The sequence below is a fragment of the Pezoporus occidentalis genome, unplaced genomic scaffold (assembly GCF_034315485.1).
Source record: "Pezoporus occidentalis ecotype Australia unplaced genomic scaffold, CSIRO_AGI_Poc_V1 ctg206, whole genome shotgun sequence".
NCBI classification, from domain to species: domain Eukaryota; kingdom Metazoa; phylum Chordata; class Aves; order Psittaciformes; family Psittacidae; genus Pezoporus; species Pezoporus occidentalis.
Genome location: NW_026913921.1, coordinates 413,627 through 437,422, shown reverse-complemented (window position 1 = coordinate 437,422; position 23,796 = coordinate 413,627). Strand labels below are relative to the sequence as shown.

General features: G+C 41.7%; 1 long non-coding RNA gene across 1 annotated transcript in view; it reads left to right on the top strand.

Moving 5' to 3' along the window:
- Nucleotides 1-22,921, top strand: part of LOC134163753 (uncharacterized) — a 48,009-nt gene extending 25,088 nt beyond the window's left edge. The window contains exon 3 of the long non-coding RNA XR_009964834.1: nucleotides 22,593-22,921. This is a non-coding gene — a long non-coding RNA (uncharacterized LOC134163753). The remainder of the gene's footprint in view (nucleotides 1-22,592) is intronic.
- Nucleotides 22,922-23,796: the final 875 nt, after the last annotated feature.

Here is a 23,796-nt window from a genome sequence, read left to right as displayed (position 1 = left end):
TAAAACACATTAAATCACATATGAATACATGATTTATTTTTTTCTCCTTTTTATTTTTTAATTTTAAATTGTGAGTATGGTCAGTCACGGAAACATGTTACCCAGTGTCCTGGGTTCAGCAGTCGCAGTCATTTTTCCCCTTCTTGGTAGCTGGTGTAGTGCAGTGTTTTGACTTTCAGCTCGGGAACAGAGCTGATAACAAGCGATGTTTTGGTTTGGCCAAGGACTTTGTGAGCCTCATGCTCTGCCAGGGAGGAGGGGAAGCCAGGAGGAAGCAGAGACAGGACACCTGACCCAAACTGACCAAAGAGGTATTCCATACCACAGCACGTCATGCCCAGGATGTAACTGGGAGTGAGCCGGAAGGGCTGGGGGACTGCAGGGTTGGAGGAGGTATCGGTCAGAGCTTGGTTGGGCCTGGGGGGCGAGTTATCGGTCAGCTGGTGGTGAGATGATGTATTCTCTTCCCTTGTTATTTCCTTTATCATTATTATCATTGGTGGTAGCAGTAGTGATGTGTGTTATACCTTAGTTACTAAACTGTTCTTATCTCAACCTGTGGGAGTTGCATTCTTTTCGATTCTCCTCTCCGTCCCTCCGAGAGCAGGGGGAGGGCAAGAAAGGGGGGGAAGTGAGCGAACGAATTACCTGACTGGGTTTAAACCACGACAGTTCTTTTTGGCGCCCAACGTGGGGCACGAAGGGTTGAGATAACGACAGATCTGACCGAATTAATAGTCATTCGTCACAATGCTGATTTATTGGCTCTCAGAGTTGTTCTTGTTGATCTCACAGCTTCAGAATGTTGTAACTTACGTAGAGCCGGTATTTGCTGTGATAGTGTTTATCAAGTGCGGGGCCTGGGCTAAGGTTCTTGTCTCACTGTGCTTTATGGCAATGGCTTGTAATACGGGCGGGCTCCAGCAGCAGGGCGGGACGGACGTGGCCGTGGACTTGTACCTGGCCGTCCGGCTGCTCTTCACCGTCCTGGCCCTCACCCTACTCTCCATCTTCGTGAGGCTGCGGGGAGCCGAGGGGGAGCGGCCCCGGGAGCCGGCGGCTGCTGAAGCGGCCCGGGAGAGCGGCCCCGGGGACCAAGCGGCGGCGGGAGCGGGGCCGGAGGCCGCGAGGGGACGGCTGCCGGTGGAGGAGGTCGGGGCGGTCGAGGAGCAGAAGGAAGGGGCTGCCGAGCAGCGGGAGAAGGCGGCGGAGGAGCCGAGCCCCGCGGAGGAGCCGAGCCCCGCGGCCGAGCCCAGCCCCGCGACGGCCGAGAGCGTTTCCCGGAAGCCGCCCGCCGAGCCCCAGGAGGATGCAGGAGACCACGCAGCATTTCCCAGCAAGGCAGAGGAGGAAGAGCTGGACTCAGAGAAGCTGGCGGTGGGAGAGCCGGCAAGCACAGCAGCTACACCAGCCCCAGTGACAAGTACAGCAGCTACACCAGCCCCAGTGACAAGTACAGCAGCATCGTGTGAGAGTTCTGAAGGTTTTGAATGGCCTTTGGGCATCCTTGGGACCTGCCTGCTGATTGTGATGGGGATCAGCATGTTGGCACACACACAGGCTGTGTTCTACCCACCACCATTTTGTCTGATCTCAAAAGTTAAGCAGAGTCAGGTTTGGGTCTTGTCTGGGGTTAGACGAGGATATAGGGGGACCAAAAGGTTTTGTCCAAGGCTGGACAGTCATGAGTGGCAGGGTGTGTGTGACAGTATGGGCAAGTATCTAGTCCACTGGGCCCCTCCAGTGCTTTGGAAGCATCGGAGATGGAAGGCAGCTGTATGGAGTCCCCAGCAACAAGCTGCAGAAACTGCTTAAGGGGACAGTGAATTATTTTAAGCCTGGTGGGCCCATGGCACTTCAGGCCATCAGAGCAGAGACGCAACACAGAGATGGACTCATGATCGAGGGGTGGACTTAGCAATGGACAATATTGCCCAGGTTATTCACAAGTGTGAGCACTGCACACAGTCTCTCCTGCTCTGGAAGACTGTTACAAGAGATGGAGCCTGACATCATGGACCAGATGGACTCAGCAGCTTTATAGGGACTGGTCCATGCACTAAGATAAGAGTGCACCGAGATAAGAGTGATGGTATATTGAAAATGTGGGATCTGAGCATGACGTGAATGGTATGGAATAAGGGGTGGATAATGTCCTGGGTTCAGCAGTCGCAGTCATTTTTCCCCTTCTTGGTAGCTGGTGTAGTGCAGTGTTTTGACTTTCAGCTCGGGAACAGAGCTGATAACAAGCGATGTTTTGGTTTGGCCAAGGACTTTGTGAGCCTCATGCTCTGCCAGGGAGGAGGGGAAGCCAGGAGGAAGCAGAGACAGGACACCTGACCCAAACTGACCAAAGAGGTATTCCATACCACAGCACGTCATGCCCAGGATGTAACTGGGAGTGAGCCGGAAGGGCTGGGGGACTGCAGGGTTGGAGGAGGTATCGGTCAGAGCTTGGTTGGGCCTGGGGGGCGAGTTATCGGTCAGCTGGTGGTGAGATGATGTATTCTCTTCCCTTGTTATTTCCTTTATCATTATTATCATTGGTGGTAGCAGTAGTGATGTGTGTTATACCTTAGTTACTAAACTGTTCTTATCTCAACCTGTGGGAGTTGCATTCTTTTCGATTCTCCTCTCCGTCCCTCCGAGAGCAGGGGGAGGGCAAGAAAGGGGGGGGAAGTGAGCGAACGAATTACCTGACTGGGTTTAAACCACGACACCCAGACAGTCTGAGGAGTCTCTGTCCTTGGAGTCATAATCCAGCTGGACAGAATGCTGCTTTAGCTTATTCTGCCTGATGTGGCAGGTGGAGTAGGCAATGTCAAGATTTTCTTGCCAACCTCAACCATCCTGTGATGCAACACCTACAATATTATACCTAAACAGAGAATCATAGAATCATAGAATAGTTAGGGTTGGAAAGCACCTTAAGATCATCAAGTCCCAAGCCCCTGCCATGGGTAGGGACACCTCACACTAAACCATATCACCCAAGGCTTCATCCAACCTGGTCCTGAACACTGCCAGGGATGGAGCATTCACAACCTCCCTGGGCAACCTATTCCAGTGCCTCACCACCCTAACAGGAAAGAATTTCCTTCTTATATCCAATCTAAACTTCCCCTGTGTAAGTTTTAACGCGATACCCCTTGTCCTATCACTACAGTCCCTAATGAAGAGTCCCTCCCCAGCATCCCTATAGGCCACCTTCAGATACTGGAAGGATGCTATGAGGTCTCCACACAGCCTTCTCTTCTCCAGGCTGAACAGCCCCAAATTCCTCAGCCTGTCTTCATACGGGAGGTGCTCCAGCCCCCTGATCATCCTCATGGCCCTTCGCTGGACTTGTTCCAACAGTTCCATGTCCTTTTTATGTTGAAGACACCAGAACTGCACACAATACTCCAGGTGAGGTCTCACAAGAGCAGAGTAGAGAGGCAGGATCACCTCCTTAGACCTGCTGGTCACGATCCTTTTGATGCAGCCCAGGATGCAGTTGGCTTTCTGGGCTGCAAGTGCACACTGAAGCCGGCTCATGTTCATTTTCTCATCAACCAACACCCCCAAGTCCTTCTCCGCAGGGCTGCTCTGAATCTCTTCTCTGCCCAACCTGTAGCTGTGCCTGGGATTGCTCCAACCCAGGTGTAGGACCTTGCACTTGTTATGGTTAAACTTCATGAGGTTGCCATCAGCCCACCTCACAAGTGTGTCAAGGTCCCTCTGGATGGCATTCCTTCCCTCCAGCATATCAACTGAACCACACAGCTTGAAGTCATTGGGAAACTTGCTGAGGGCGCACTCAATCCCACTGTCCATGTCAGCAGCAAAAATGTTAAACAAGACCGGTCCCAACACCAACCCCTGAGGGACACCACTCGTTACTGGTCTCCAGCCGGACACTGAGCCATTGACCACAACTCTTTGTGTGCGGCCATCCAGACGATACAGTTATAACAACATCCAGGGCAAATTGTGCAGCCAACATCACAGTGTGTCACTTTCAGATTTGTCCCATGTGCTCCAGCTGCTCCCCTGCCTTCTGAAATTTCATACATTTTAATTCATCCTTCCAGAGGTAACCCAAGCCTTTAAGATGACTGAATGCACATAGCCTGGCACTGAAACAGGACACCAGAAATCTCAATGTATATAGTGTATAGCTTCATAAACAGGTCATTTTTTTCCAGAGAAATGCTTGTTCTTGTGTACTGTAAGTTCCAAACATTGGACTCTGAGCCCCACAGCTTTGTTGCTAGCTCTTCCTGTGTGCTGCTGGTCTGAAGGTGAAGTTAATGACCTAAAGGCTCTGATTCTGTGATTTTAATAAGGCAAGTTTAATAAGTATACTGACTTTAAAACTAGTATGAATCCAGCAACTCCTAGTGATGGTAATGAAGAAGAATTATCTTCATAATTTTTAAAAATTTATTGTTCTGGGGGGAGGAGGAGATACAACCATGTGAGACCTGTAATGGAAAAACGATGAACTCATGCTACTGTATCTATCCTTATGCTGTCTGTTAAAATTTTTCCCAGTAAGATTGTCTCAGCAGCAGACAGAGAAACACCCCCATTTAAATCCCCTCCTGTCTGATAGGTAGAGATTTGCAAGTCAAAAAAGAATCACCCTCCTTACTTCTCAAACATATGGTCTTCCTTTCAGATAATAAGTACTTTCCCAACCTTGTCAGGTGAGGCAGTGCTTGAAAGCTTTTTAGTACTTACACTTTTGTATAGCAAGTTATCTCAGTAGGAGACATTGCAGCAGTCTTTAACCCTTTCTGTATTCTCATTCTATCTTAGAAATGTCTCATGCAAGCTAATAAATTCCTTGAAGTCTCTCTCTTTTCCACAACATTAATCTCCCATCAACTAGTAATGAGCTTTGGTAGGTTCCTTGTGAGAATCTGAGCGACCACATTAATTCCTTAAAACTTCTTTGACAATAGCAAACCTATTAGCAAATGGTTTAGGAATGTCTGATCCATACATTTAGCCTTAGGGGCTTTTGGTGGCCTACATTTACTGTGCCCTGAAATTCCTAAAGGCTTAGGAAGATACTGCAAATTCTAAGTGCATCAATTTCTGCTAAACTGCCTCTGGATACTGTCTTATGCACCGAACTGGAACTCTGCTGCTAAAATCATGCTTTTTCATGATTCTTTCTTGAGCTGAATGATTCTTCTTGAAAAATTAATGTAATCAAATACAAAGCTTATTTAGATTGCTGCATGTTTTAGAACACATGAAATGACTGCTGCTTCTTTAGCATACTGATTCTCCCCATAATACATACCACATACCAGGCAACATGGCTGTGAAGGAGCTCAGTCTTTAATTTTATCAGTCTAGAGAAAAATAAGTCCCCTTGAAGGTTTAAAAGGAAGTTCCTGTTGCTTAAGCTTAGGTTTCTAAATTAGATGCCCAAGACCCTACTTACCTGGTAAGTAGGTAATAATACCAATTATTTTCAGAAATTTCATATTTTATAAACACTTTAGACAAAGTTTGGCTTCCCATTAGCCTTACTTCCACATTCATGTCAATTAAAACACTAAACAAATCCGTAAGTAGGGAATCAAAGCTGAAAATTGAGAGAAAAAGAAACAGGACTGTAGATCCACATAAGAGACCTGTGTGTTTGAGACATTTTTCTATGTATAACTGACATTACAGTCTGCACTCATTTCAACTCAACTCTGCCTTGCTAAAGGGAGAAAAGATGCCCATCAAATCAACCCACTCATTTCTCTTTCTTTTCACCATCAAATTTTCAGTGAATTATTTCCTCCTATAGCAGCTCTGTCATGCTGTTGTGGTATTTTTTTCTCAGTCTTTTTCCTGGTACCACTGTTTTATAGAATCATAGAATAGTTTGGGTTGGAAAGCACCTTAAGATCATCAAGTTCCACCCCCTCCCCGCCATGGGCAGGGACACCTCACACTAAACCATCTCACCCAAGGCTTCGTCCAACCTGGTCCTGAACACTGCCAGGGATGGAGCATTCACAACCTCCCTGGGCAACCTATTCCAGTGCCTCACCACCCTAACAGGAAAGAATTCCCTCCTTATATCCAATCTAAACTTCCCCTGTTTAAGTTTTAACCCGATACCCCTTGTCCTATCACTACAGTCCCTAATGAAGAGTCCCTCCCCAGCATCCCTATAGGCCCCCTTCAGATACTGGAAGGATGCTATGAGATCTCCACACAGCCTTCTCTTCTCCAGGCTGAACAGCCCCAACTTTCTCAGCCTGTCTTCATACGGGAGGTGCTCCAGTCCCCTGATCATCCTCGGGCCCTCCTCTGGACTTGTTCCAACAGTTCCATGTCCTTTTTATGTTGAGGACACCAGAACTGCACACAATACTCCAGATGAGGTCTCACAAGAGCAAAGAGGCAGGATCACCTCCTTCCACCTGCTGGTCACGCTCCTTTTAATGCAGCCCAGGATGCAGTTGGCTTTCTGGGCTGCAAGCGCACACTGCCTGCTCATATTCCTTTTCTCATCAACCAACACCCCCAAGTCCTTCTCCACAGGGCTGCTCTGAATCTCTTCTTTGCCCAGCCTGTAGCTGTGCCTGGGATTGCTCCAACCCAGGTGTAGGACCTTGCACTTGTTATGGTGAAACTTCATGAGGTTGGCATCAGCCCACTTCACAAGCATGTTGAGGTCCCTCTGGATGGCATTCCTTCCCTCCAGCGTATCAACTGAACCACACAGGTTGGTGTCATCGGCAAACTTGCTGATAGTGCACTCAATCCCACTGTCCAAAATGCCATTTTTATCTTTGCTTTGTTTCCTTGTGATATGCAATGAAACCCTCAACGCATACCTACATACACTCATTCTGCCCTATGTCTTTTTATAAAACCACTTTTTGTGAATACAAAACAAAAAGTCAAGTATACAAAACTTGAAGTATATTTTTACAATTTCCTTCATTCCCTCAGAATGTGTGGAAGCCTGATAGCCCTAACAAAATAGTATTTAAACAGACTTCACATATGCATATATATTGTTTGCAGAGAATCAATTCTGTTATAAAAGAAAGCAAGTTTTCATTGTAGCTTGAACTAAATTCAGTATCATAAAATCCTCTGTGAAATCTTCTCTAAAACCATAATCTGAACTGAAATCTGCTTCTAAACCTCAAGAAGGATTATTGATTGGGAGAATCTATATGCAAAAGGCTTTTGGTTTGGATGAAACCAGGTTTTAATCTATATTACAATAATACTTCCAAGTTGCATATATTGCTAGAGAAGAAATAATGCAAAGGCCATTCCTGAAACTGTAACATGAATAGACAGCCCAATACATTTATTATTTAACCATGGCAAAAGAATTACAATAATATATTTTTTCTCTGAAATGAGGGGAAGAAAGAGAGGAAGCCATGACTGGCAAGTGTGAGACAAACAACTTAAAGGTCTTCAAAAGGCTCTTAGGTAAAGAGGGCTGGCTAAACATCCGTCCCAGTGTGATTAGAGAGGTTGGGTCCACAGGTGCATGCTCATTGCACTGGCTTGCTGGTTTGGTGTTGTCCTGGGTTCAGCAGTAGCAGTCATTTTTCTCCTCCTTGGTAGCTGGTGCAGTGCAGTGTTTTGACTTTCGGCCTGGGAACAGAGCTGATAGCGATGTTTTGGTTTGGCCAAGGACTTTGTGAGCCTCATGCTCTGCCAGGGAGGAGGGGAAGCCGGGAGGAAGCAGAGACAGGACACCTGACCCAAACTGACCAAAGAGGTATTCCATACCACAGCACGTCATGCCCAGGATGTAACTGGGAGTTACCCGGAAGGACTGGTAGACTGTGGGGTTGGAGGAGGTATGGGTCAGAGCTTGGTTGGGCTTGGGGGATGAGTTATCGGTCGGCTGGTGGTCAGATGTTGTATTCTCTTCCCTTGTTATTTCCTTTATCATTATTATTCTTGGTGGTAGCAGTAGTGATTTGTGTTATGCCTTAGTTACTAAACTGTTCTTATCTCAACCCATGGGAGTTGCATTCTTTTTGACTCTCCTCTCCATCCCTCCGGGAGCAGGGGGAGGGCAAGAAGGGGGGGAAGGGAGTGAACGAGTTACCTGACTGGGTTTAAACCACGACAGGTGTTCAGGAGGTTCAGATCATTTTTCCTCCTTAAACACAAGGCATTTTTTAATTGATTGCCCCAAATCCTTGTTTATTTTTGAAAGCTGAGTTTCACTTTTTAGGTTGGTTCATTTGAACTTTCTTAAAGTAACTTAGATTGCTGAACAGATTTCCAGTCCATTGAGATTATGATGTCTGATACAAACTCACAGGATGAAAGGACTAACAAGGGAAAATTAAATTTGAAAACTCTTTTCCAGCAACTTCTCTTTTTGAATCTCTATTTCAGAAACAATGCTTGTTTTGTTGTCTTTCCTAAGTACTTATAGGGGAGTCTAAGCAATGAGTATATGTAATGTATAAATCAGGTTTTCCTGCACTAATATTTTATATTTTAACCTTCTCCATCTTGGAGACTGCATCTCAGAGTAGGATAGATATTCCATGCTAGAGTACAAGGCTCTTTTGTGTCAGCTCTGTGGACAGAAGCAATTACATTTAATGAGCTGGGTTATTGTTTGATTATTAAATTTCTGTTTTTCCAAAGTATGAACATCTTAGTCACCTGGCTGTCAGTCCTTTCTCCGTCAGGAAATACAGTAAACTCTCTAGAAGTCTATGATGTCTGGTCATAAAGATAGTGTAAGTATGATGCAAATTGTTCTAAATAAGCTTTTTTAGAAAAGAGCTCTGGAGTCTTCACATTGAAAAGGGTGTGCATGTAAAACAGGAAAGCTGCTGGCTTTATTTTCCATAATTGCCCATCTCTGTCTAGTAATGCTAGTTATTTTTAACTACTGTGGCTATTACCTTTTAGCAAGAGAATGTCTGGTGATGTGAGTTACTGTACCTTAACAAAACAAAAAAAGTTATTTTCTGTCCAGGATGATGCAATGTTTATTTCCTTGGCTGTACTTTTTATGACTTTACACCCCTGAATCACTGTGTATGCATACAATTTACTTTGTTTCTGTAGCAAATGTGTATGTGGATTTGGATTTAGGAGATGATAGCTTTAAATACTGTCTTCATGTGATCTCATTTGAAATGGTCCTTACACATTTTTCCACCTGGCTGAAGAAACAACAAAAGCTATTGCTAATTTCACTTTTAATTAATTGTGCATCATGGATTGTTGACGTGGCACGGATAAGGGTCAACTAAATAGATTTGCCTCGGGTTAATAGAAGTTTTCAATCTCCTCTGTTTCTGGTGCTTGAAATATTCTCCCCTCATTACAAAAGAGATATTAAGTTGCTGTAGCAGGTCCAGAGAAGGGCAACGAAACTGGTGAAGGGTCTGGAGAACAAGTCTTATGAGAAATGGCTGAGGGAACTGGGGTTGTTTGGTCTGGAGAAGAGAATGCTCAAGGGGGACCTTATTGCTCCCTACAACTACCTGAAAGGAGGATGGAATGAGGAGGTGGCTGGTCTCTTCTCCCACGTAACAAGCAATAGGACAAGAGCTAATGGCCTCAGGCTGTGCCAGGGGAGGTTTAGACTGGATATTAGGAAAAATTTCTTCACAGAGATGGTGATCAGGCATTGGAACAGGCTGCCCAGGGAAGTGGTGGAATCATCGTCCTTGGAAGTGTTCAAAAAATGTGTAGATGAGGCCCTCAATGAATACGGCTTAGTGATGGATTTGGCAGTCCTGGGGTAAAGGCTGGACTTGATGATCTTAAAGGTCTTTTCCAACCTGTTTGATTCTATGATTTTATGATTCTCAACAACCTAAAGTTTATGAATGAGTGCACAAAATGCTCACAATCTACCTGTCAGCCTTTAACCAAAGCTACCACCACCCTTTGTATTAATCTGCTGTGTAGCTCCCCTTACTGGTAGGAGGCCTGTGAAATGCTTGGAAACAATTTTATGAATAAAATCATTTCAGGTGCTAAACTCCACATTGTATAAATTAATATAATGTCTTTTGGACTTTTCCTAAAACACTATATCCTCTACTCATCCACAGAGAAGCTTTCTTTTACTGTTATTACTGTGATGACACATAATTAAGTCAGATTACATTTTTAGAGAGAGAGAATAGCTAAGACAAAGTTCTAAATTACTCATCAATAAGTTTCACAAAAGAAAGCAAAAGATAAAAATTTAAAATGTGCTCTCTGTTGTTTTATTTTCCTAAAATTAGATAATTTTATAATGGTATATTGAACAAATAAGTCCCTGTCTTCCTTCCCATGAGAGAATAAGAGACTTCATTTAATGCCACATGTCATTGTGCTTATCCGCTGATTACTGTATTACTTTGATTTGGATGGGAGACTGTAAACTCTTGTAGGATTATGGAAAGATTTCTTTCCCCAGGCTGAACCAGTGAGATTTTCAGCATCATGAAGCCAGAGATGAGTAGGAAAGAAGCAGATTGGTTATTATAACTCTATGTATTTTTTACCCACTGGTTCATCTCATTTTTATCACTGCAGAGTCAGCACGAAAACTGACTGAGTTAATACACCTCCCCAACGTCGTCACACCACTAAGCTTTAATGTCTCTTCATATTCTCAACATGCTTAGTGAAAATGTGAATTGCTTAAATGGGGTAGACATAAAAAAGAGGAGGAGTAGGCATAGATATGCTTTGATTCAGCTAGCTAAAATACTCCTTTTGTTTAGGAATGGATACTGTGTGATGAAGCAAAGTGCTGATGTTCTAAACATCAGGGGTTTGTTACATACAATTCTTTCTTTCTGATTTTAGACAGGCTTATCTGAATTTGCAAGACGATTTATTTGGCATATTAAACTAAGTATTTCCTTGTAGAAAATAAAAGCAGCAGTAATGAATGAGGAAGTTTAGACTAGAAGAAGGACAAATAACGTCCTATAGAGCTAAAAAAAAAAAAAGAATTTATCTACTGTATGTATCTCTGTGCTGTATGTGTAATTCAGACTAGAAAAAGAGAATTAATTTGAACAGAAATAGAAATTTAAGATATGTAATGGGGACAGATAATCAAAGGTTTTCTGATATACTGAAAGGCCATGGGGAAACACCACTAGCAGCTTAATGGTCAAGACTAGACAGAAAATGTGGGTTCACTTTGCTTCTCTGCTGCTGGGCTTTAAAATGTCAGAGAAGTAGCTTTATCTCCTGTTTTCTGAAATAAAAACAACTACACTCAACTCCTTTGTAACTGGGAAAAATGGACCTGGAATTCTGTATTAAATCCTTGTCAATCACATCCAAGATTGACTAAACTTATGAAGAAAAAAGAATATTAGGTGAAAAGAAGGGGAGTAAAGCGTAAGGCTAGATATACAGTTTTCACAGTGCAAAGAAATTGTCAGTACAAAGAGAGAACTTTGGTAGGATCTGTATTGTTCATCATGGATATAAATTACTAGGAAAATGTGGGAAAATGTGGGAAATTAGAGACCACTTTCCCCCAATCCCCCAAAGTTATATTATAATGCTAAGGAAACCTTAGGGTTAAATGCAGGTGCTACTTCCAGGATGGGATGGGGTTGACATGCATGGAATCTACCTGGTAGTAGTTCCCCAGGCAACCCTACAACCTTGACATAAGCTAAGAGAAACTGAATGGAGGGTGGAGCAGAGCAAAGGCCCCACGGCCAGGCTCTGTTATACTCCCTGCAGGAGTGGGAACTTGAAGTCACCATGTACTGATAAACTTCACAGAAGCTGCCAAAAAGGAAACTATATTTGTATTTTAAAAAGCAAATGGAGAGGATTTCACACCCATTAGTAACAAAGTATGACTAGAATCACTCAGGTTTTGTAGGCATATAGTTAAAAAGTAGAAACCTGTGTTACTATGGGGAAGCCTGGACAGATACAAGGGCCTCCTACAAGGTCAGGATGAGCAACACTGACAAACATAGAACTGATACTGGGAGAGGAGGCTTTGCCTTTGTGTAGGCAGCTTAAGAAACAGAGCTAATGAATCTCTAATCAGGAAAGACCATCCTTGAAGCCTAGTACAGCACATGGACATCATCAACATACGGCTTCACGCATCAGCAAAATATGACTAGGATGTTCTGATGAAAATGGCATAATCTTATACAAATTAACTGACCACTTTGTAAATTGGCGGGAGCTACTGACCTGAATCAAATTGTATAAATATGTGAAATTAGGAAAGGGAAAGCAGGGACGACTCCACCATAACTTCTGGTAAGAACTTTATCTTATCTGTGCTAACTCATGCTAGTTGTTACTAGTGATTATGGTCTGCTTGTGTGTCACTGCAAGTTTGTTTTTGCAGACAGTCCCTATCACTGGATATCTCTGAACCTTAATTTGTCATGATTTTATATTAATAAAGAGTACTATTCTGTAAACTGTTAGCACTAATCCATTGTGGGCGCCAGCAGAGACTGGCAATGGGTAACATAAAGCAGGAAGATGACTGAGGGTCCCCCCTTATGCTGCTGGTGCGTTTCGCTGAATAAGTCAGTTGAATCACCTTCCAATGCAGCAGGACTGTTCAGTGAAGGGTCCCTGTAACAGGACGCTGACATACTGGTTGGCCACAAGGGTCTCAGCTTCCCTGGGTTGCTGATAGACAAATCAAACACTAGGTTGAGAAAATCTTCCCCCTTTCACATGACAGAAAAGCAGATGCTTAATGAGGTGACCAAATTTGCTGATACTAAAGAATTCTCGAAGCTGACAGACGCTAACATCGACAACAAGAGTGCAAAAAGATCTTGTGATTTTGAGTGGTTGGAGGTAAAACAGGAGACGAAATTCAGTGCTGAGTAATGAAAAGTAATAGACGCAAGACAGCATAATCCTTTGGGGAGAAAAAAATGACTGTGGGACAAAAATACAGCATATATAAAATAATAAATAGCACAGAGTAGATGAACTGCCATGTTTATTATTAACAATGTATGAAAAACTGAAGGCCAGCTGATGAAATTATCATGCTGCTAACTTAAAGTAAACATAAGGAAGCACTTTTTGCACACAGCATATTTCAATGCTGGAACTCGTCAGAAGAGTTTTGTAGTGCCCAAAGGATAAAGTAGATTTTAAAAGGTTACAGGAAAATAGCCAGAATAAAACACCATCAATGATTATCCCATAAAATAGTGAGACTGTTTTGATTCATATAAAAGAGGGATATTTCTTATGCTTCTTATAAAAAAACTGAGCAATTTTACAATACACCAGGGGATGGTTTACTGGGTCCGATGAAACAGATTTTTACCCACTGCGAAATATCCTGTGTTACAGAACTGAACCCAGTTCACAGAGGGTGCACTGTGACATTCAAAGTGAATTTCCATGAAAGAAAAGTAAATATAAAGAATGGCTAATTTAATCTAGCTCATTTAAAATATGAAAGAAAGTGACCTTATTATTTGTGAGTCGATCAGAGGATAAACACATTAGAAGGAAAAAATCCTTAGACTAAATGACAGTAAAAGTGTGTTCTGGGAGGGGTTTTTAAGACATAAACTTAGTGTGGGATCACTTATGCCAAATTCACAACCAAGTCCTGCATATTATCTATGATTAAATCCATTTGGAAGTGTGGCTTTATGGCTCTCTGACCCCCGATCCTAATTGGAAGGGCATCTTGGAACTGAGGCATCCCAGCACCATGGGTGGCCCAGATGAAAAAGGTTTGGAATGAGCGTGTTTGTGGAGTGCTTTTTACAGCCCCAGTGTCCCTGGAGCTGTAGGCTTTGTGGCTTTCTGAACCCTAACCCTAGCCCTAATTAGAAAGATACCTTGGAGCTGAGGCTGAGATCCCCAGCACCATGGACTGCCCAGATGAGAAAGGTTTGGAAGAAGCAATGATGGTGAGTGCCATGCTCCCCTTGGCATGCTATATATGCCAATGTTAGTAATAGGTGAAATTGCGTGTTGAAACAATAATACAAAGAGAAAAGATGATTATATTTGAAAATCTGTTAATCAGTAGAGGGTTTCTTTTGTATTAAGAACAAGTTGAAATTCTGCTATTGTGTATCTTAGTTACTTTATAACTAAATATTACAATGGTAGATATAATGATAAGCAATTAACATAGCCATATATGGGGAAGGGTATATGGGTGGATCCAGAGGAGTATTGTGAAACTCTACCGAAGCAGAACTCACGAAGGTACCAGGAGTAGTCAAGTGAAAATAAGAGAATGCTGGTGTCCACATAATGACTGGGACATGTCCAAGGAACAGAAAAGTGAACAGGATGACCTGAGGAAGACTTCTTACTTCATCCAAGGAAGACTCCTTACTTCATCAGGACGACCACCAGAGGGGGGCTGCGCAAGCGCAGAAGAGGCTGATATCGTAATAGACTGATGTGGCAATCCTTGATGCATATGTATTAGTCAATGATGTAATCTGTGTTGAATATGTATTAGTGACGACATTTTTAGTGTATAAATTGCGAGCGCGATGTGACGGGGTTGAAGCCAGATTTGGGCGCGTGCCCCTGGTTTCCCAGCGCTGCAATAAAGCACCTCATATAACCATTTTGGTGGTTATGTGTCAGCTCTTACGCTAACAACAATACTGCCAAAGTTTTTGCAATGAAAATTTTGACTGATGTTTAAAGATGCAGCTGAGGGAAGTGAGGGCTTGAGGGAGACAGGGCGATTTTTTCTTGTCATTTTTACATCAGTCTGAATCTTGCATGCAGCATCAAATTGCCTTCTCTTAGTACGGAGCCTGAGATGAGCTGGCATGCCCTGAGGTGGATCTGGAGTGCTGGCCTGCTTCCCAAGGACTGCAAGAGCTACTATGCTGAAATTCAAACTTTACGGACTAATGATTTTCCTCCTTTAGTGCCAGCATGTTTAAACACTCTGGGTTGTCTGGCTGCAAGTTGTCTGTCTAAATGTAAGTAATGTCTCTGTCCAAGTATTCCTTACCCCTCAGGGTTAAAGAATATGTGCTTCAAAATTTGAGGCTTCATGGTGCCATATTTTATCAATGTTTTCTCATTTACCGAGCCCCCAGGAAACCCAGTTCTTTCCAGTGTGCCAAAATGCACTCTAAAGGACTCTTTTTCAAGATCTCTCCACTCTGCTGATTTCCTAGTATCAGTCTCACGTTCACACACACACACGGGATCCCACAGACACACTCCACACAGTTACAGCACTCGAGACAGAGATTAACATTGTATCAAACTAACAATTAAGAGTTATAAAAGTCTGTCACCAACACCAAAATCACAAGAACGGAAAAGTCTGTTACCAAAATCACAAGAACAAAATCTTACTACACTTGAAACAAAGACAACAATTAAGAATGCATTTATAAAGGTCTGTCACCAATACCAAAATCACAAGACCAAAGTCATAAGTATAACAAGCCACAACATAAGCCCTATACCAGTAAAATCCAAAACCTTTTCTACAAGATGCCCACTGCATCTTGTCAGACCCAAACCACAAGATGCCCCCTGCTTCTTGTGCATATAATAAACCGTGAAACCTTTAGTGCAAGACGCCCACTGTGTCTTGTTGGACCCAAACCACAAGATGCCCTCTGCTTCTTGTGTGTATAATAAACCGTAAAACCTTTAGTGCAAGACGCCCACTGCGTCTTGTCGGACCCAAACCACAAGATGCCCTCTGCTTCTTGTGACTGTATACCGGTAAAACCAAAACCTTTTCTACAAGACAACCCACTGTGTCTTGCAGGACCCAAACCACAAGATGCCCTCTGCTTCTTGTGATTGTATACCGTAAAACCAAAACCTTTTCTACAAGACAACCCACTGTGCCTTGCAGGACCCAAACCACAAGATGCCCCCTGCTTCTTGTGGGTGTATACCAAACGGACGCTAGCAGCCAGGTATACGCCTTTACCCACAAGATCTCCTATCTCGATTTACGGAAGGCTTCCACACCATGCGTACGCTTACCAAACCAATTTACCAAACCAAGATGCCCCATGCATCTTAAAGACTACATAAAAGAAAAGAATATCTTTTGTGAGATGGTCCTTGTCTGCTCCCGCAGTGATACGAATGAGTCGAGGGGTCCCTCAGGGAAAAACTCCCGCGGGCCCTAGGGAGCCCTGTCCCCAGCAGGTCCTTCAGCCAAGCAGAGAGGGTCTCATCTGGGGTGCCAAACTGATTCGGAGAAAACTCCAGGAACAAACTCGCCAACAGAGTTTCAAGTTGACAAGCAGGTATTCTTTATTGCGGTGCCGGGAGACACGGGGGATAGCTCCTCCTAACGTGTGTCCCCGAATTGCTATACGGGTCATCCTTATGTGGTCACTGAGCATATTACATCATTTTTCAAAAAGTTTCCGGCATGCATACAAAAATGTGGTGGTCTTTAAGGGTCGTTTACTTTTCCCAACAAGCTTAATTAACATTACAGACATAGCAATCATCTTGGCCTTCTACTTATCAGTTAGTTTAACTGCTCTCATCCTGGACATCTGCTAGTCCCATACGCCCTAGTAGATGCTTACACCAGCTTAATGGGTTTATTAACACCTCAAGCTTAGCAATCATCCTGTCCTTTTACTTATCCGCTAGTTTATCTGTGCCCACCCTGGACATCTGCTTGTCCCAGATACTCCCCATCCCCAGGTCCTGTCCTTCTGTTCTGGTTTTCTCACACCTTTTGTACTGAGGTCCTGAAACTATGTCAGTTACCTTTAAACACCGCAGTTATTTTCCATTACAAAGCCATCAAACTTAACATCACTTAGAACTGATTACATTTTGTACTTTTGTGCCTCCTTGTTTCACATGGCAGTGAATTAACTTAAAATATGGAACCATGTAAAGTGTAAAATATGTTAGATGTATAGAGCTAAGTTGAGCTGAAACATCTGAATGCAAGTTGTGATCTGAACTCTCTCCCAGGAGCAAGAGCTTTGGGTCCGGTGTTACTGTTCAAGACTATTTCCAAGCAAATGACTGTGCCTTTTTATAACACAAGCCTTGTTACACTTTGATTTCTTCCTCTGTCCTGGTCTGAATTATGTTACTTTTGTTGATATGAATTCACAGCCACTAGCCAATGACCATAAAAGTCATTTTATACCACATATTGACTTGAAAGATTTAGGTCCCCAGTATAAAAGGATGGCACTTTATCCACTCAGCCAGACCAGACCCTTGATTTTACATTGCTGTTTTCTCTCTGAGATTCAGAAGACCTTTTAATATTTCAGAACCATGCCAGTGATTTCATAAACTTTCCAAAGGGTGAACAGTACTAGTTGTATTCCAGCTGCTGCTGAACCTGCTGTGTTTGTTCAGCCCTGAAATGATCTTTTAAGATGTGAAAATAAAATGTTTCACTAGGTACTGAGCCATAAACGCAAAACTGACCAGGGATGCTATGTGCCCAACAAAAACTACCTATTATTTATTAGAACCAATTTTTTTCCAGCTTTCTGCACAGAGACCTGATTCTGATTTAACCTGGTTTTTGGTTTTTCTTTGGGTTTTTTTTTTTGGTGTTCTGGGGTCTTGTTTTTTGTTGTTTGTTTTTGTTTTGTTTTGTTTTGTTTTGTTTTGTTGGGGGGGGGGTTTGTTTGTTTTGTGGGTTTTTTTTTTTTTTGCAGAGCAGGTAAAAGAATGTTTTTCTTTTCTTTTTTTTTTTAAAGTTTTGAGAGCTGTTACTTTACCTTTAGCCACACTATGAAGCCTATTGCAAAGGCTTTTCTTTCTCATGGAAAGCAAGAAAACCTTATTTACTTATTACAGAAGTATTTCTCTGAATGATCTAAGTAGTCTGACTCACAAAACTGCATACCTGTAAGATTGATCTTCTGATTACTTTTGTAGATATTTCCTTAATTTAAATTATTTATTTGAATGTGTGAAAATCATACGCTTGTATGTATGCAGTAGATACTTTCAGATTTTCTTAATAATGCAAGCAAATGAGTTGCCAGTACAAGGAGCTCTAAAATTCAAGTCTGAATTAATGTTTAATGCTAATAGAACTCACAAATTGCAATATGAACTCTCAGCAGAAATCATAAAACTCTCAAACTATTTTTTTTCACTCCCTTTCCCTTTATCAAGCACTTAGTAGGGAAAAAAAAACCAAAACCCACAACAAAACAAACCTTCATTCATTACAATAAATGCCCAACTCAGGCAGTTATAGACCAGACTCCAGGAGAAATTTTCAACTACCACTAAAGATTGTTTTTCTCAGCCATATCCTCTCTTTGCCCTCTAGGTATCTGTCTAGGTGGGACTTAAAGTCTGAATTTTACAGTTCTACATCAAACCCCAAAGTTGAGTGAGAGGTGCACTAGAACAAGGATGGAGGGCAGGCTCAGTTGAGGAGATGATTAACCTGTACTTGACATCACTGGGAAATGACTGTCAAAGTGAACAGGGTGGAGCAAATATAGAAGGTGGAATGGATGGAAATGAAGACTAAACTGGGACCAGAGCAGGAACTGTGGTGCTGGATTGGGAATAATGAGGATGTCTGGGATTCATGAGAGAGGTGAATGAGAAGCATTCAAAGAAGTATATCTCTATATGTGTTGATGAAGACAGGGATGCTTAGGGTGGGAAGATTATGGATCTCCAGGACCCAAAAGGCTTTAGGACTGGAAGGTTTGAGGGAATAGGAATTCTCAGCTGTTTGCAGAACAGCTATGTATAAGAATGTTAATGTTGCACGTTGTGGGTAACCGGACAGAAATAGTTAACAAAATGGATCCAGGTGTTATTGCCCTGGTGGGGCTTAAGCCTTGGGAACAACGAAGGGTAAAGATCAGTTAGCAAAACAAAGCAGGCAGTTTGCAAGATAAAGCAGGATGTGCAACTCAAAAACAGACCAAATGATGTAGATATTTGTAACCCTTAGTGGTTTTCTGAATCAGGATGACAAGGAAGTAAGAGAGTGGAAAATTACTGCTTAGCACTTAGTGGACTATGTAAAAGGGATGCCAGACACGCAATAAAGGTCTTCAGATTTCATCAGAACTGGAGTCTTTGGTAAGCCACAGCACTTCAGTCAAAGCCACAGCACTTAAGTCAACAAAAAGGAGGATAGTGCAAGACGCCTAAACACCTAGTGAATAGTCACCTCTTGTCACCTCACACAACTGCCCTCAAGTACCTGTTCTGTTAGCCTCTTGAATGGAATAGTATGCATAGCAACATAGGCTTTATAGATAGGCAGGTACTGTCATTTAGGCTGTTAAGCCATCTTCTATACTTGTAAAATACATCATGCTCAAGGCTGAATACTGTCCAGATTCTCTCACAATCTGAAATCCTGCAGACACACAGAAATTACCTTGGCCAAAATCAAAATTATCTCTAACCTAAATAATACAGATGTTTCAAATCTAGTGCCTATACCCTGCAAGTTAATATACTGATATAGCTGTAAACCATATAAGACTTGTATCTTTAATTTTAATCAAAAATCCATAGTCCATCAGGATATTTAATGTACTTATTTTAGATGTGAAGTCTCTTCTGGAAGCGTGGGCAAGGTCTTACGTCTAATATCCCTATCCCTTATTTGGTATTGTGTTATGAATCCTATTCTGGGTTCCACAAGCAAGCTTGTAGGTCAAAAGTGCATTAAAAATGTGCTGAAGTCTTAACTGGTCCTATACTACCTTCTGTCAACATTTAAGAAGCTGCTCAGGTCTTGACTTCTGTGGAAGTACTGAAAGAATAATCTCGAATAGCTCTTCTCTCTTTAAAGGTCTTTCCTAGTTGGCAAATGGCACCATAACCTGATGCACGGATTGACTCCACAACTCATTAAAGTTGTAATGTAGGTATGCTTTTTATTCAGCACTGAGAGACACGGGGATAATTCCTCAAAGGCATGCCTGCCTCAGTGTTGTTTCCCTCTACATTTATTCTCTAAAGTTATATATATTCATAAGGTTGCACAATACGCCTATACATATTCATGTCCTATCCCCGCTTTGTATTATAATGAGTTAGAAGGTCCTTTGCACCTGTGCAGTGCCCCCTCTGGTCATGGGCAGGGGTCTCAAGATGAAGTAACTGAGTCTTCCTCCTGTGGGTAGGGGTCTTCAAGGTGAAGTAAATGAGTCTTCCTCTTCTTGAACTTTTCACCTTTTAGTCTTCAGGTATGGCCTTAGGGTTTGGTCATTGTCCCAGCCATAAACCATCTGCTTCTCCCCCTTCAGGGGTCTGCTTTTCCTTATCAATAGCTGCTTATCAGTAGAATCAGGCCTCTGCTTTTCCTTGTCAATAGAACCAGGTGTCTGCTTTTCCTTATCAGTGGTTAGTGCCTTTGTTCTGCTTAGTAGGCATGATAGGTACAGACAATACTTTTGTTTAAGCAAGCAAATTCCTCTAACCCCCTTGTACACCCCCCTTGTACAACCCCCTGTACATTGGTTAACCCTGTATCAAACCCAAGAGAAATGTATGACAGACATGTTATTTCTGTGGGAATTATCAAGAGTTTTCAGAGTCAGAAGAGTTCTAAATATTATATATACAGCTTAATTTATTAGTAGAACTACTTCTATGCCAGAGAAGGAAAGCTACTTTTTTCTGCCTTCAGAAACAGCTTTCTGGATTTAGCATATATTTACTTTGAATGATAGAAAAGTTTTATATCTACTGGTACAGAACAGAATTTGATAAGAAAGAACAGCATTGTTAGGTGTGGCTTTATTTACATGCTTGTATTGTAGGTTCAACAGCTATTTGTTAGTGCAAGAGGCAAAGCTGGAAGAGCAGTGTGTGCAGTTTTGATGTCATTGATGTTTCATTTGCGCGCAGTTGCTTCAGCTGTTCCTTCTAATGGCCAGTTCATGCCGATAGTGAACCCAAGCAATTGGGGTCTTAAAAGACTTTAGAAAAACACACAAAGCATCAATACATACTGAATTTTTAATGTTACTGCAGTGTTTTAAAAGGTCTTCTTCTTATTTCCCTATACCTCCATGTCCAAATGCAGTCATATAGCATAGGGGTGGAAGCACTCACCATCTTATCCTGAGAACAGCAGCTCAGCAGTTGCCAAGTACAAGTTAGATAGAAGACAACTAAAGAAATTCTGTTCCACTTTTCCAGTACTACCAGTCTGTGCGAGATGTGCTTCTATGCCCAAGTCATGCTTTGGTAACTGTTCAGCACTGCCTTCCCTTTGTATTTGAGTTGTCCTCCACATCTTATCAGTGCTGTGTCACAAGTTCTGAGTCTTAAACTAGATGAAATGGCCAAAGCAGTGACATTGTGTTAACCTTTATCTAGTTAAGCACTGCCAGCTCCCTAACTGCTTGTCTAGTACTTCCTGAGAAAAAAACTGAATGCATGGCTCTCATAGTTTCTGAACCCTGTGTAGAGTACACAGTTCATTGAATCTAAGGGATGTTGGACTTGAATGTCTGCAAATGAAGATGGGTGCAAGGATAAGTTTTAAAGAGCCCCTGCATATGTCTGATACCATTCAAAATCCCTTTTTGAGGAGTATTATCCTCAAAATAATTGATGAACTTCCTATTGAAGAAGTTCGTCCCTGGATTTTTAAGCATGTCTTCTTTATTTCATTAGCTACTTACATTGCTAATAGACAATCCTGAGGACTTTTAATATACCAATAGAAGAAACCTACTTGGCAAAATCAGAGAAGATAAATCTAAGGGAAAGTTCTGTCCCGACTGTTTATCGTTACGAAGAAATCCCTTATAAAAAGTAAACTTTGCAGTGAAGCTCTTGGAAATCCTACTGAGAGGCTGGAAATTGTCTCCTAATGGAGCTTACAATAGAATAGATACTACAGGGATTTTATTTTCCAGTGATGAATAACAGATTAGGAATCCTAAACCACTAGTTGTACATTTTCTAACAGATGCAGTAAAAGAGATGCAGTTACCAGAAGGTCTTACGATTATGCTGTATATTCAATCTTTTATTAGCCTATAACACTCAGGACAGCATGTTAATTAATGCTTGGTCTCAAAGGGTCCTGGTTTAACCTAAAAACTTACAGAAAGCTGTTATATTTAGATGCATTGATAACGTCTGTAAAAAGAAAAAAAAAATCCCCAAAATACAAATGAACATTATCACATATTTTCTTAGAGATTTGTTGGCAAAGTTAGCTTTCATGCTAGTCAGCTGGGGTCTTGGGTTTCTGTATGAAAACAGTAGCTCATCTATGTCTTGAGGCTAATACTGAAAAGGTCATAAGATTCTCTTTCATGAAAGGAATGAAAGTAAGCTGAAAAGTACAGGAAAACGTAACATTCAGTATAAATGATAGAACTGATTTAGTTCTATGCATTTCTCTATGTATAGAAAATGACATTGGAATACATTTGTATTTAGATTTAGGGAGCAACTTTCTGCCTTTTCACCAGTTTATTATTTATTTCCAAACCTTATTATTTTAAAATGCTATAGCACCCAGAATATGCTAGACCATTTCTAAACACAATCACATAATGGATTTTTCCTATGATGAGAAAAGCAGCCATTTGAAGTTCATTCATTGAGACCCTTTGGCCTTTAGAGCATTTAGTGAAGGGTTTGTTTTGTTTATTTTACAGTTCAGTGGAATGGAAAACAATTTTTCTTAAGCATTACTGGAGGCCATCAAACAACGAGAAGGAATAATTTTTCTGCTGCTGCATGTTCAGCAGAATTTAAAGGTATCTATTAAAAAAAAACCAAACAAACCAAAAAACAGGTGTAATGATAAACCTAGATTTCCCCCCTTTTTTGAAAAAGTGTAATTACACTCATCAGACATAATCATCTGCTATTTTCCCCATCTTGCTATTGCTCAGAGTGTAATGAGAAAAGTTTGCTGGTGCTGGGTGGGCTTGATTATTCCCTGTTTCTTCTTGCTTATTTTCTACCAAAAAAGAAAATAGACCATCCCTGCCCCCCGGGAAAAAAAAAATAAAAAATAAAAGGAACCCACAACCAAATTAACTTGTTTACTTATTCATGGAGTGTGATTTGGATGTGCAGTTTATACATGGAAATAAAGTAATTGAAAACATACTTTTCTCAGCCTGTTGCCATAGAACTATTTAGATTCAGATTTTGATTACTTGGAGAGGCAATAGGAGGTCCTGTTTTCATTCCTTGGTTTGTGTTTTTCAAAAACTAATTTTCATAAGACATTGCAAATATTATTAAATGGAGGCAGGAAACAAATAAAACTGTTTGAACAATAACGAAGTAAACTGAGAAATCAAGTGATTGATTATACTGTCATTTAGTTCACGCAAGTTGAAAAACTGGAGCCTAAAGGCCTGTTAAAGTCAATAGTAAAAGTCTACCTGCATAGCAACCGGCAATTACAGCTTCTTAAGACAACACTTCATGGAAGTTATTCTGACTTTACAACCATGTAGCTACAAGCTGCATCTGAATCCAAATTTCATTAAAAATGACAGTCTTAGGAAGCAGCTTCTAGAGCTGAACTCCTGTCTCTCCCCAGTACATTCAAGGAAATAAATGAATTTGACCTTTAAGGAGGTTTGGGAAAGAACTCTGGAAAACATCAAAACTTGTTTTTGAGTTTGGCACACAGGCAGGGCAGTTCCATTGAATACTGGCAGGACTTGATATTCAGGTATCTCTTTTAGATACTTAAAATGTTAATGTCTGTCCCCATAGAATGACTCAGGCAAGGTGAGTTAGGATCTCAGACCCTTTTCCCACTAATAATACACAGGCATCAAAGAGAGGTATCTTGGCACTTATCCTGGAGGCTCAGACATGGTATGGTCATGACAAGCT